Source organism: Peromyscus leucopus, chromosome 8b (genome assembly GCF_004664715.2).
Source record: "Peromyscus leucopus breed LL Stock chromosome 8b, UCI_PerLeu_2.1, whole genome shotgun sequence".
Classification (NCBI taxonomy): Eukaryota; Metazoa; Chordata; class Mammalia; order Rodentia; family Cricetidae; genus Peromyscus; species Peromyscus leucopus.
The window spans coordinates 29712366-29727705 of record NC_051086.1 but is presented as its reverse complement, the minus strand read 5'-3'; the positions used below and the strand labels follow the sequence as shown (position 1 = coordinate 29727705).

At 43.6% G+C, this 15340-nt stretch overlaps 1 long non-coding RNA gene and 1 pseudogene across 1 annotated transcript; one reads left to right on the top strand and one right to left on the bottom strand.

The window, feature by feature from the left end:
* Positions 1–508: 508 nt before the first annotated feature.
* On the bottom strand, positions 509–1480 carry LOC114683984 (annotated as a pseudogene).
* A 922-nt stretch (positions 1481–2402) lies between these two features.
* On the top strand, positions 2403–13741 carry LOC114683992. Its single transcript, XR_003733222.2, has 3 exons — positions 2403–2839; positions 10231–10740; positions 13424–13741. It is a non-coding gene; the product is annotated as an uncharacterized LOC114683992 (long non-coding RNA).
* Positions 13742–15340: the final 1599 nt, after the last annotated feature.

Here is a 15340-nt window from a genome sequence, read left to right as displayed (position 1 = left end):
AAGCTAAGGAAAATGAAATGCTGCAGAAAAATTACATTGTTGTAATTTTCTAGGGTGCTGTCCTGTTTATTGGGGATTTTAATTAGTGCTTAATAATTTTACACAGTTGTGGAGCACAGTGTGTGATAATTTGAAGTACCCAAGTCCTCTACTTATAAAGAAAGAGTTGTCACCTGAGTATGCTGTAGAATGCTGGACCACACTCTCCTGTTTAACTCTTCTGCTGCTGTTCTCTAACCTTACCACCTCTTTCCTCCTCACCCTTTGAGGCCTCTGTAACTCTTCCTCTGCTCTCTACTTCTCTTTCTTTTTTTGTTTGCAGTGCACATATATAGGGGTACTGCATGTACTTGTGGATGCCAGAGATTGATGTTGGATGTCTTCCTTTACTGCTCCCCACTTAGTTTTTGGAGACAAGGGCTCTCTGAACCTGGAGCTCACCAGTTGGCTAGATTGTCCAAGGCCCAGATATCTTCCTATCTCAACCTCTTAGGGGCTGGGATTATCAATGTGCACCACCATATCTGTTGCTGTTTCTTTTTCCATGTGAAATGTCAGGTCTATTTAAACTGGCCACCACAGGCCCTGCCACAAGGATACTGGGAGCTGGGAGCCTAAGCAAGGAAGGAGTACCCAGGAAGTAGAGGGTACAATTCAGCTGAGACTCCAGAGCAGCAGGCTAGTTACAAGCAGGCTGCATTACTGGGGCCAGGCCCATGGAGTGCAACTCCACTCATGGCCTTAGAGTAGAAGAACGTCACCATCTCCTCCTTAGGGTGGCCCTGGCTGGGCTAAACCACATATGGATGAAGTGGCCACCCCCTAGGCTGTAGTTGATGACCTTGTAGGAGAGACTCCAGATTTCCTAAATAGAGCCAAAATATAAGTGGAAGGGGTGGCAGGTAGCTCCTGTAGGACACTAGCTATGCTCTGAGGTCCCTTTCCAACCCTTGTACATGTTGCTCTTGAAAGTGAAAGAGATACAACAATCCTCTAACCAGCACTGACAATTCTCTTGTACAGGGACACATGAAGGATCAGCTGTTTGTTCCAGCTCTGGTCCTCCTGCTGATCCAGGATCCAGAGTTAGAGGAGCACTCATAGACACAGGTATCTTGGACAAATCATCATTTGCATTTCGATGTCATGTGATTTGGCTGGTGTTGGTGGAAGAGCACCAAATCTTCCAGGGACTGTACTGCTCATGTACATTGGCCTGGATTTTCCTAGTGGTGCTTAGTGTAAACACTGAGTTCAGTCCTGACCTAAGTAGTCTTGTGCTGTACACCCCATGTGGCCACCTACACCAGAAAGAGCAGCTGCACTGTCAATGATTGAGATATTACACCTCTCTTAACTCCAAGGGGCAAGCATTGGATGATTTTTCAGCACCAGCTCCTGGGGGTGGGAATTGGGAGAATAGCCTAGTTGTAGTTTATCCTTAGACTGGCTAAGCTCTGATGTAGACCTCAATTTCCATCTCTAGATTCTCTGGGTTTCAGGCTCAAAGAAGGTCTTTCCAGTTCTGCAAATTCTTTTACATCTGCTGGGAGCACCATAAAGTATGTGGTCCCATATGAGGGGTGCTGGGTGGCATAGGCTATGTGTGTGACCCCAGAGGAAGGCTCCAGGTTAAACACAACACAGGAGGCACTAGCTTGTATGTCTTGGTAGAAGTTTAGGAAAGAGAGAAGTCAGTAGTTTGGTGAATGTCTGAGGAGAAGAAAAGAGAGGAGAAAAGGGGAGGAGATGAAAGACACAGAAAAGAAAGAAGAAAGAATAGAAGGAGAAGAAGGAAGGCCATGGCAGGCTTTTGACATGCTAGGGATCCAAACTCAGGTCCTCATGTATGCATAGCTCTAATTCTAGATGCTCTCCCTCGCCCCCTTCTTTTCCCTTCTCCCTCCTTCCCTCTCTCCCTTTCATTCTCTCCTCTCCACCCTCCTCTCTCTACTTCTGCTTAAGAGTGAGACCAGCTGGGCAGTGGTGGCACACTCCTTTAATTGGGAAGCAGCGGCACATGTGGATCTCTATGAATTCGAGGCAAGACTGGTCTATAGATTGAGTTCCAGGACAGCCAAGACTACACAGAGAAACCCTGTCTCAAAAAAAAAAAGAGTGAAGCCAGGCAGTACTTGGCTTTCTGTATCAGGATCACTTCACACAATGACCTCTAGGTCCATTCATGTTATCTATTATGGCAGTAACCCTCAGGCTCATGTTTTGATTGCTTGTTCCCTAGCCACTCCACTAGTGCTACATTGAAAGACTGTAGAAACTGACTGGATGTGGTGGGCCTCCACACTTGGGAGACAGAGGCAGGAAAATCTCTATGAAGTTGAGGCCAGCATGGTCTACATGGTGAGTTCCAGGCTAGCCAAGGCTGCACAATGAGACCCTGTCTAAAAATAATAAAAAAAAATAGAAATTTTTTTTAAGAATGTGGAGATTTGAGGAAGTGGTGCTGTAGGGGAAAGTAGGTCACCAGAAGAGGACCATCCTGGGGTATGTTACCACTCTAGGGTATGATGAACAGCTGTTCTACCTCCACCATTGACTGAACTCTCTGAAGCCCTGAGCTAAAACAAACCTTCAGTGTGAGGGGGTGGGGAGGAAGAAGAGGTTGTATTTCAGTTTGCATGTCATTTTCAGTTACTTTTTTGTTGCCATGATGAAATAGCATTATCACAATCAACTTACAGAGTTTATTTTAGCTTTTGGTTCCAGAGGAATAAGAATCCATCATGAAAGAAGGTGTGATAGCAAGTAGCAGGAGCAGGCTTCCTTCCAGGACCAGGAAGATGAGAGTGATCACATCCACAAAAAGGAAGCAGAAAAGGTAACTGAAAAGGGACAAGGCCATAAACTTTCAATGCCTGGCCCCAGCGAACTTCCTCCATCTCCTAAAAGTTCCATAACCTCACCAAACAGTGTCTCCAACAGGGAACCAATTGCTCAAAAATGTGAATCTATGAAGGACATTTCTCTTTCAAACCATGTATGGCTTCCTCAATCACTTTCCACATTATTTTTTTTTAAGATTTATTTTTATGTGTATGTGTGTTTTGCCTGCCTGCATGTCTAAGCATCACATGCATGTCAATTGCCTAAAGAGGCCAAAATTACAGACATTTGTGAGCCACCACATGGGTGCTGGGAATTGAACCCAGGTCCGTTAAGAAGAGCAGCCAGTCCTCTTATCCAACGAGCCATCTCTCCAGCCCACTCTACCTTATTTTTTGAGACAGCACTTCTCACTGAACTTGAAGTTTACCAGGGATCAGCCTGCCTCCTTCTCCTCAGAGATTACAAACATATGCCACCATACCCATGCTGGGGATCCAAACTCAGGTCCTCCTATGTAACTGAAGTTTTCCTGTGTCCCACCTGGCCTGTGGTCAGGACAAATCTCTCTCACCGGCCAGTCTTGCAGCTGCTTGGACCCAAGTAAACACACAGAGGCTTATATTAATTAAAACTGCTCAGGCTAACTATTGACTAGCTCTTACACTTAAATTAACCCATAATTTTTATTTATGTTTAGCTACGTGACTTGGTACCTTTTCTCAGTTCTGCCTTCACATCTTGCTTCCTCTGTGTCTGGCTGGCAACTCCTGACTCAGCCTTCCTATTCCCAGATTTCTCCTCTCTGCTTATCCTGCCTATACTATACTTCCTGCCTGGCTACTCACCAATCAGCATTTTATTTATCAACCAAATCAGAGTAGCACACATTCACAGTATACAGAACAACATTCCCATCACTCATGCTTTGTTGCAAATACTTAATAACTGAGCCATCTTCCCAGTCCTATGGCCCAGTTATGTTTCAAACTTTAGTTTCTTCTGTGTATAATAATAGTACTCACCTAATAGCGTTGCCTCACATAATGACTTTTGTAGGTCCAATTTCTCAATAAAATATGTAGTTAGATGATAGATACATAGATAGATAGATAATAGATCAATAGGTAGGTAGGTAGATAGGGATGGAGGGATGGAGGGATAAACAGACAAACAGCATTGGGTATGAAGACAGAAGTAAGGCCAGACATGCATACCTCGAATCTCAGCACTCATGAGGAAAAGGCAGAAGGATTGTAACAAATTCAAAGCCAGCTTAGTCTAAATAGCAAATCCTGGGTCAGGCAAGGCTACACACACAGTAAGACTCTGTCTCAAAATCAATACCATCCCCACATAAATACATACATACATACATACATACATACATACATACATACATACAGGCACCATCTGGAGTTAATGGACACAGGGGCTCTGGGGGGAAACAAGGACTAGATCTGTGTAATGTAATAAGTGATGATTAAAATAAAAAAGGGCCATGCGGAAAGCACAATAATCCTGCAGGAATGCTACCCAGTTAGAAGGTGTTAATTCTTTTGCAGCAGTTTATAAATAGAGACTGGAGTTGCAGCTTATGGGTAGAATGCTTACCCTGCATGCACAAAGCCCTAGGTTCAATCCTTAGCACGACATAAACAGTATAGCTTAACTTAGCATCCTGAAGGTGGAAGAAGGATTAGATGTTCAAGATCATTCTCAGATGTTCAAGATCATTCTCAGATAAGTTTGAGACTAGCCTAGGCTACTTGAGACCCTATTTGCAATAAAATGACAAAATCTCAGGGTTTTTGTTTGTTTGTCTGCTTGCTTTGTTTTTAACTTAAGAATTTGCTTCTAGCCAGGTAGTGGTGGTGGTGGTGGTGGTGGTGGTGGTGGTGGTGGTGGTGGTGTACACCTTTAATCCCAGTACTCAGGAGGCAGAGCCAGGCGGATCTCTGTGAGTTCGAGGCCAGCCTGGTCTACAGAGCAAGATCCAGGACAGGCACCAAAACAACACAGAGAAACTCTGTCTCGAAAAAAAAAAAAAAAAATTGCTTCTAAAATTGGTGTGGTCTGAGGAGAGAAGAAAGAAAAAAATGTACAAAAGCAGCCATTCTTGGGAAAGTAAGAAAAAATAAAGAGGAAAAGTCTCCTAAAAGCATAGCAAAACCTATCCTAAATATTTTCAGTTATCAGTGTTGCTGGGAAGTTTGGTGAGTCCTATCAGAGATGCCATATGATACCAGAAACTTCGGGTTCCCTTTTGGGGTTCCTAGTCTCATTAATAAAAGGACTTAGGAATGGACTCAAAGGAAATCTGGAGAACAACTTTATTAGCTTGCATTTAAAAGGAAAACACTACAGGATAATCAAACTGCCAATCCTGGCAGCTGCCTGGAGGAGAGTGAAGAGGAGAAGGAGAAAAGCCATTTATGGGCTGGAGAGATGGTTCAGTGGTTAAGAGCCCTGGCTGCTCTTCCAGAGGTCCTGAGTTCAATTCCCAGCACATACATAGTGGCTCACTCTTCTGGCATTCAGGTATACATGCAGATCACTCATACATAAAATACAAATAAAGAAAAATAAAAGAAAAGCTGTTCAGTAAGTTAAACTGGCAGATAGGTCAGTCACATGCAGGAAGTGAGCTTTAGAGGTAGTGAAAAAGCCCTAAGGATCAGAAAAAGTTTAGCCAGGTTTTAAAAGAAAAAGGAAATTTTCCTTTCTGAGTCAAAGGGGCAGGCAGATACTACTGAACTTCACAGAGATCCATGGGGAAAGAAGTCTAGGAAGGAAAAGTACAGTATCTCATTTAAGGAAGTTATTCCACCTATTTTTTTTAATGATTTAAGGTCAGTCCACCTTCCTGGAGGTTGTCCTGATATCCTAAGTGCTGGTCCTAAGGCAAGGAAGGCCATTGATCTGCCCAACTGGAATGTTAGGTCTTCACCCTGGCCAGAGATTTCACTCTCCTGAATGTAAGAAAATAGTTTCCCTTTAATGTTAAGGTCTCTCCCACTGCACTGCCATTAGGGACTTACATAAAATACAAAAAGGAATTGAGTCTTGGGCATATACCCAAGGAATGTTCAATCTTACCACAAGGGCACATGCTCAACTATGTTCATATCAGCATTATTCATAATAGCAAGAACCTGGAAACAACCTAGATGCCCCTCAACTGAAGAATGGATAAAGAAAATGTGGCACATATACACAATGGAGTACTACTCAGCAGTAAAAACCAATGATATCATGAAATTTGCAGGCAAATGGATGGAATCATCTTGAGTAAGGTAACTCAGACTCAGAAGGACAAACATAATATGTACTCACTCATAAGTGGATACTAGATGTGAGGGAAGGGATGGCCAGACTGCAACTCCCAACTCCAGAAAGGCTAGCTAACAGGGAAAGACCCTAGGAGGGACACATGAATGAACCTGCGAAGGAGGAGTGGATGAGATCTACATGAGCGGACTGGATGTGGGGGTGTGGCAGAGGGCAAGGAGTGGAGGATAAGAACATAGGGAAATGGGAGGGTCAAGCTGGAACAGGGACAGAGTGGGAGGGCAGGGAGGAAGATACCATGATAGATGAGGACATCATGGGAATAGGAAGAGGCAGGGTGCTGGGGAGGCTCTCAGGAACCCACAAGGATGAGCCCACCTGGGAGTGCTGGCAGTGTGTCAGAGGGTGCCTGGACTGGTCTACTCTGGTAACTGGTCTAGCGAATAACCTAGCTGTCATCATAGAGCCTTTGTCCAGTGACAGATGGAGGCAGATGCAGAGATCCATGGCCAGGCATCAGGCTGAGCTCTGGGAATCCAAATGATGAGAGAGAGGAGGGATTCTGCAGGCGAGGGACATTGAGATCATGATGGGAGGACGTGCAGAGATGACCAGCCACACTAGTGGAAACCCATGAACTGTGGACTGGTGGCTGTGGAGCCCCCATGTGACTGGACTAGGCCCTCTGGACACGGAAGACGGTTGTTTGGCTCAAACTGTTTGGGGGGGGGACCCAGGCAGGGAGATGGGATCTGTGCCTGGTGCATGGACAGGATTCTGGGAATCCGGTGCCTGTGGTGTGATGCCTTGCACAGCCTTGGTGCAGTAGAAAGGGGCTTGGACCTGCCTAGGCTCAGTGTGCTGGGCTCTGCTGACTCCCCATGGGAGACCTTGATTTGGGGGATGTGGGGATGCAGGGTGGCTTGGGAGAGAGGGCTGGGGGGTAGGAGGAGGGAGGAGGGGGGGGTCTGTGGGTGGTATGTGGAGTGAGTAGAAAATTCTTAATAAAAAAAAGGAAGTAGGATATTAAGTTCAACTACATTTAGAAACTCTCATCAAAAGAAAGTAGACGATATTCACAAGGTGTGTGTGACAGAAACTTTCTCCTCAGACCAAGTAAAGAAGTCTTTGAAATCAATAAAATGAAACCACACAGTATATAAGTATTGTTATGGCTGTCATGAGCCACCCAGAGAACCCCCCATCACCAATAGTCCAAGTTCTTATGCAAAAGCAAAGAGTCTTTATTGCAAGCTCAAACTTGGGCTCTCTGTCTGTTCTGACACAGTGGTTGGATCAGAGAGAGCCCTGAGCTCAGTTGTGGAAGGGTTTTTAAGAAGTAAAGGATGGGGAGTAGGGGAATTCTGGATTCAGATGGGGTTTGAACTCCTGATTGGGCAGGAATGAGATAACAGAAGTCTTGTCAAACAGGGATTGGTACTGGCTTTGCTGCAAGGAGATTGGCAACCGATAGACAAGTGATGGAAACTATCCTTTATGTCTTGGAGCATCTAATACTTGTTTGTCTCTATTCTGATTGGTCTCACACAGGGTACAATTTGTGGCTTTTCCTGGTTATTGTAATGGTGAGGCCTAGTCCCAGTATTGTTAATCTGCAGCCTGATATGGCTGCACTAATGTTAAGTTTGGCCTCTTCAAGAATGACAAGGGGATGCAACTCAGTAGTAAAGCATTTGCCTAGCATGTGCAATGCCCTGGTTTCAATACCCAGTACCAGAAAAAAAGAACAAGATACTATACCATGCCTCTCTTTCCTCCCTTACTCTTTGATTTCCTTCTTTCCTTTTCACTTGGGGCCTCACAAGCACTAGACAAGTGCTGTACCACTGAATACTCCCTTTCAAAAAGGAGAAAAATCCACATGGTAAATAAAAATAGAAAAAAAAATTCAGCTTCATTTATAGTCAGAAAATGCAAATTAAGCCCACAGTATCATACAAAAATATGCATATAGTATACATTTGCTGAATGCATGGTATATTTTACCATGATCATACAAAGAAAACCTATATATACACACAAGCTTATAAAACCAGCAAAAGTAATTGTTGTAAAGTCTCTCCCACTAAATCCCTCTCTTTAAATACTATTAGTATGTAGTGTGGCCTATCAGAGTTTCTGCACTAGCAATAGCACCTAAGAATACATGGCTACCTTTCTCTGCTAATTAACACCAAGTTACATCAAAGAGTCAATTAGGACTTGTCTGGGGAACCAGAATGAAGACCAAAGCAAAAATAATTCAGCAAGGAGGTTTCTTTTTGCAAGAGAGGTGCACCAGAACCCAAACCATGTTACACTCACTAGTTGGTGACTTCATCTCATCCCATTGGTGGAAACTGTACCTCATAATTGTAATGGATCTGTACAAAGAGATTCAGGAAATAGGGCCCTTGTCAGGTTGAGTACCTTTGATAGAATAAAAGTGTTTCTTTCATCCTGGGGGTGTTGGCATCTTTGGAGGACCTAAGAAAACTGGACGCTGGATGAGTCCTGGGATAGCTACTGTTTCACTCACTATCCAGGCTCTGTGAGGCCATCAGCACTAGGAAAGTGCAGGCCTGGTTAAAGCAGTTGTGAAGTTGGACCACCTGGAAGTTGCCATTTTCAAGATGTCCAGGATGCAGATGTTGAGGGGACCTGGTAAAATGCTGGCAGAGCAGAAGGTAAAGTTTTAGACACATTAGCATTCCCACTGTTTGTAATCTATACTGAAATCTACATTGTAGAAAAGGCAATAGACTCACCCCCTTTAGTCATAAGGGACCCAAAAATGATTCTGGTTAAAAGTATTAATGCTTTCTTTTGTCCAGAAGACTGGGTGTATACAGATTAGACATATTCTTAGCACAACGAGAATCACTCTTAAGCCTATACTTAGAAAACAACCAAAGGGGATTTAAAATCGTGAGCTTGTAACTATGATAATAGTAGTCAGCACTTACCAAAGCTATCACAATTCTATTGGTTAATGTTAAGACTCTGAACTTTTAGATTCTTACTATAACAAGTAGCATAGCAAAGGAAAGAAATATGAAACATTTTTTCATTCTTTTTATAGACCTTAAATCACTTTCTTATTACCATTTAAACTTTCACATCTTCAGACCCTTATAACTTGTATTTACGTACCTTAAAACACCTTCATAGACCTTAAAACATTTTCTTAGATCCTCACAACTTAAGTTTTAAACTTTATACTTTTTTCTATCTAATCATTTACCAGGAGACATAGGTGGTTGATTACTGAGGGCAGTCATTGTAGAGTGAATTCCTTTAAATAAAGGAACAGTAAAAAGTTACATTGAAATGTTTTGTGAGTTTACAGAGTATTCAAGCTACTTTAGGCAGTTCTTTCTGTTTGAAGCATCATGAGCAGTACAGAATAAGCAGCTGTGTAGCTCCTGTTCCCTAGATGCTATGCCTGGCATCACCCCATGTACTTCCTGCTCAACACAGCAATCCTGTGAGCAGGTGTACCCTGATGCTTCAAGTGAGGAAACAGAGGCCAAGAGGAGTTGGCAAGTTGGCCATATGTGGCTGAGGAGTTTATAAAATGCCATAGAAAATAAATAATACACTCTGCACCACTGCTGCCACTAACTAATGGTGGAGGACTCCTCCTGAGTCTTCCTTTAATTCCATCCTTATTGTCCCAGGGAAGCCCTCAACACCATAAAGCTGAATAGGGTTTGGGGCTTCATGTAATCCCAGCACTTGAAAGGCAGAGGCAAGAGAATGTCTGTGAGTTCCAGGCCAGCCTTGTCTACAGAGCTAGTCCAAGGACAGCTAGGGCTACACAGAGAAACTCTGTCTTGAGAAAGAAGGAGGAAGAGGAGGAGGAGGAGAGAAAGATGAGAGGGGAGGAGGAGGAAGAGAAATAATGGCGAGATAAAGAAGAGGAACAGAAAGAAGAAAAGAGGAGAAGGGCAAGAGGACGTGAGGGAGAAGGAAGGCAGAGAAAGTATTATTTTGTTTTGTTCTCCTGCAGTCATAGCACCCTGTCTCTATTTGTGTCTTCTGAAGTACTTTTCCATACTTGTAATCATTTGTTCCTTTCTTTGTTTTCTGTAGCCTCCCAAGCCAGACTGCAAGCTTCATGCTTTAAGGCTCTGTCATCTCTTACCTGAACCCCTGCACCTGCCTTCTCTCAAGTCTCTCAGTTCCCATCTCCCCCACCACAGCCTGAGCTCCTTATAGCAGCTAGAGGGATTCTGTGAAAGCAGGAAAGCATCAAGTCATCATGACTTCCCATAATCCTTTGAAGAAAAACTAATATGGAAATGACTCAGCAATCTCAATTGCAGGAACATGCCCAGAAGTGAGAGCGTGGGCAGACATGTGCACACTCATGCTACATCAGAGTATTTCTCCAGAGCCAAAAAGGGAAGCCAGCAGTGACTATAGATGGTAAATGGACAATAAAATGTAGCATCTATGTGCAATGGAACCTTTTCCACCACAGAAAGGAAGGGAATGCTGACCATGCTATGCTATGACATGAACTTGAAGACATCATGACAATCAAAATCAGTCACACTGAATAAAATAAGCCAGACCTGGAAGGATACATGCAAGTAGAAGGTGGGTGATGGGTGGAAAGAGGAGAGGTATCAGCAGTAGAAAGGAGGGGAGACCAGAAAGGGTAATTGTGGTTCAGTTAAGAGCACTTCCTGCTCTTGTAGAGTGACTGAGTTTGCTTCTCAGCACCCATGCCAAGTAGCTCACAGTGGCTTGTAACTCTAGTTCCTGGGAATCTGACACCTTCTCTGGCCTTTGAAGGCACATGTACACATAAAAACACATAAATTTAAAAAATATTTTTAAAAGGATAATGCAGTATGTTGAGTGAATATGATCAAATGCCATCAAACTCTCTGTATGTATAAAAATATTATGAGCTGTGTGTGGTGGTGAAATCTCATGTCTCAGCACTTAAGAGGCAGAGACAGGAGGATTACCACAAGTTCAAGGTCACCCAGTCTACATACAAATGCTAAGCCAGTCTGGGCTGTACAGTGAGACCCTATCTCAAAACAAACTAACAAACAAAATGTCATAATGAAATCTATCACTTTGGGCCAGAGAAAAAGCTCAGTAGTAGAGCATTTGCCTAACATACATGAGTCCATAGATCCAATCCCTAATACCAAAAGCGAGTAAACAAATGGTCTACTGAGATGGCTCAGACAGTAAGAGTACTTGCCACACAAGCCTGATAGCCTGAGTTCTATGTCCAGAACCCATATAAAAAAAATCCAGTGTGGAGTGCAAGCCACCTTTCCTGAGTAAGTGTAACTACCACCCTGCGTAAAAACATGCCCCTCTTTACAGCAAATGGAGAGTATCACAGAGAACCACAACTGGACACAATGCAGAGATCAACAGATCGTTGGGAGCCCAGCCCCAGTGGACACATTTGCATCACAGCTCCTGTATCCATGGCTCAGGGAACGTTGTAGAAGAGGGGGTGAAAAGGCTGTGAGAGCCAGAGTAATAGGAAGTCTGTTGTGAAATAGTCTCTCCTAGAAATGGCTGCATAAACAATGGCAATATCAAAGGATATGGTAACAAGGAAGGGAGAAAATTTTGCAGCATCTCACCTATAGACAAAAAACTATAGGCAACTAATGACTGCCAGGAAAAGGAGAATTAGCCTCTCCCAGGAATGAGCTCCCTTATTGGTTGTCCATGCAGAGTGGTCAGTCCTGAAATCATATACATACAAACAACAAAAGCAGACTCAGCAAGTTGTATTTATACAACCATATACACACAAACAACAAAACAGACTCATAAAGTTGTATTTACACATTTTAGTCTGTGCATATACATACATAACAATAATAAGACTATCAACTTGAGATTGTTGGGGGATGGCATGGGATGGATTCAAGGGATTGTCCCTGGAGAGGTTGGAGAGAAGAAAGGGAGAGTGGAAAGTGGTATACTTCTATTTCAGTTTAAAACACATTTTTAAAAAGCCAGATATAGTGACACACATTTGTAATTCCAGCACCCTAGTAGTGAAATAGGAGGCTGAGATAGGAGAATCAGCTGGAAGCCTTCAGGGTCAGCTAGCTTGGGGTACACAGCACAACAACAATAAGAGAGACCCAGCCTCAGCAAGGAAAAGGTGAGTGAGAACAGACTCCCTTAAAGCCCTCTGGCTTCCATATGCATCAGTGGCTTTTTGCACCTGCACTAACATACAAAATAATGAAATAAATAAACATTTTAAAAGAAACACATTATTTTGTACCATGACTATACATGATATAAAAATAATTACTTACTACAATTATGGTGATGGTTTGATTAAAAACAGTCATAAAAGAAAATATATTACATGTGTCCACATGGATGTGGTTCCTAGACTAGAAACATTCAAAGACAAAGCTGGGGCACTACAGCAGACTGCAGTCATTATTAGGACAAAGCTACAGTAAGGGGATGGTGACAAATGTTCTAGAGCTGGGTGAGGGTGTAGAATTCTGTCCTCTGGGCGTGGCATGGCTGTAGTCCATTTGAAATCAGAACAACTATGACTGCCACACAAGACACTCATCAAACTGAACACACTGATTCCCTCATGGAATGAGACAGGATTCAGTAGGTATGGGAGGTAAGCATGAGGCCTCACCCCTTCCTAGGACATATAAGCAGCTACATTTGTGAAGTGGGTAGGGTCTCATGAAGCTCTGCCCTTTCCTGGCATATTCAAGTGATTAATTGTTGCTTGAGGAGAGAGCCTCTTCAGTGGTATAGCTGCTCATGCTCCTGTAACTCACTCAGTACATTCACTGGTTCACTACATTAGACCTATGTGGAATGGTTTCTTTGGTCTGTCATTGGTGTCCAGTCAAGGAGGAGTAGATGTGGATTCACATCCTGCTAGGAAAGGCCAGACAACATATGATGGCCATATGAATTTACTTAAGGACATTTGAATTGGTCAAATTGGTTCATTATGTCTATGTCACCACAATAAACTAATACAATAAGGAGGTAGAATAGAAAGTTGGGAAGAAGTTATGGGGTGTCGGGGAGAGGAACCCCTGGGTCCTAGTTTCCATTTTGCATTACCTTAGAAACAAGAATTTCCACCCAACCAACAAAACCTGCTGTGCAGACTAGGCATTAAAACGTCAAGAGAACCTCACCTACTGTCAAAGCTTATGCAACTTTGCCAGCACCCTTTACTCATAGTAAACCTATAGAATGAGAACTCCATGGGCCCTTGTAACCTGTGTTTTTATCTTATCAGTGTTCCTTTTGTGTCTGCGAACCTGAACACCTGTACCTCATAAGGGGCCTTGTCATCTCACTCGCTAGAGGAAGCTGAAGATTAACAGCTATACCACTTTTCCTATAGAGATGACATCCTCTGAACAAGGCAAGTTTAAAGGCCACCAGAATCACATATGTAAATGTTGTTGAGACACCTCAGTGGGACTTCTCTTAAGGAACTTGAGAATGTACTATTGTCTCTCTTTTGTATGTGTATGGTGGGGGTAGGTTATGTGTGTGGTGCAGACGCGTAAGCACATATACACACATGCAGAGGCCAGAGGACAAGCATCTTCTATAGCCAGGTGGTGGTGACACATGCCTTTAATCCCAGCACTCAGGAGGCAGAGGCAGGCTGATTTCTGTGAGTTCCAGGCCAGCCAGGGCTACACAGAGAAAGCCTTTCTCGAAAATCCAAAACAAATAAACAACTTCAACAACAAAAAAACAAGTGTCTCCTATCAGTCTCTGTCATGTTGCCTTGAGAGGGGCCTCTCATTTAATATGAAGCTTATTATTTGGTTTAATTATTCTGGCTGGCTAGAGAGCTTCAGGGGCCTGCCTGCCTCCACCCAACAGTGCTGGGATTATAGAGACACATGGCCATACCCATATTTTTACATTGGTAATGGGAATTCAAACTAAGGTCCTCATGTAAAATTGCTCTTAGTTGCTGAGCCATCTCCTGACTTTCTCCTTCCTTTCCTCTCTTCTCTTCCTTCTCTCTTTCTCTCCATGCCCTTAAACATAAAGTCTCACATAAGCTCTCCCAGCACTCTTAATCACTGCACTACCTCTCTGGCCCCTTGTTTTTGTTTTCGAGACAGCATTTTACCATGCAGCTGATATAGCCAAGGCTGGTCTGGAACTCCCTATATAGTCCAGGCTGGTCTGGAATTCGTTATCCTCTGGCCTCTGCCTCCTGAGTGCTGGGATTATAGGATTACAGGCATGAGCCACCCTGTCATTTAAATAATTCTGTGTGTAGTGTAAATGTGAAATGTCCCTCACAGGCTGTGCTTGAACACTTGGTCCCCAGCTGGTGGCAGGCACTGTTCTGGAAGGCTGTACAATCTTTAGAATCAGGGACCCAGGTTGGAGAAGTGGATCACTGTGGGTGAGCTCTGAGCTTTACTTCCTGTTTGTTTCTGTTTCCTGGCTGCCAACCTGATGTAACTACTTACTGATGAGACCACAAAACCACCTGCTGCCATTTTGTTCCCATCACGAGGCCTGAATCCCTCTAAAGCAAACCAATCCTTCCTTTCTTAAGTTGCTTTGTCAGGTATTTGGTAACAGTGGCAAGAGAACAATTAATACAGACCCCAGCTTTACTTCATACTGAATCTTCCTGAGATGCTTTTCTGCAGTGTAAGTGAAGACCTCAGCTAGCCCCAAGTGGCTATCCCAGAGGGAAGGCCTCAAAGCTGCACAGCCCACAGCACTGAGTTGAGTTTCTTGCTGCTGGTAGCAACAGTTAGGCTTCAGATGCAGTTCTGTGATACATGCATAAGACCCAGGGTTGACACCCCTCACTGAGATGATGATGATGATGATGATGATACCAGGGCTGGTGAGATGGCTCAGCTGGTAAAGTGTTTGCTGTTGCAGGACCTGAGTTCAGATCCCAGCACCCATGTAAAAAGCCAGGCACTATAGCACACACCCATAATCCTATCACTGGGGAGGCAGAGGCAGGAGGATTTCTGGGGTTTGCTGACAAGCCAGTCTAGCCAAATTGGTGGACTCTAGGTTCAGTGAGAGACCCTGTTTCAAAAATTAAGGTGTAGAACAATTGAGGAAGACCCTCAACATCAATGTCTGGTCTCCACATGCACACACACACACACACACACACACACACACACACACACACACACATTTGCATATATAT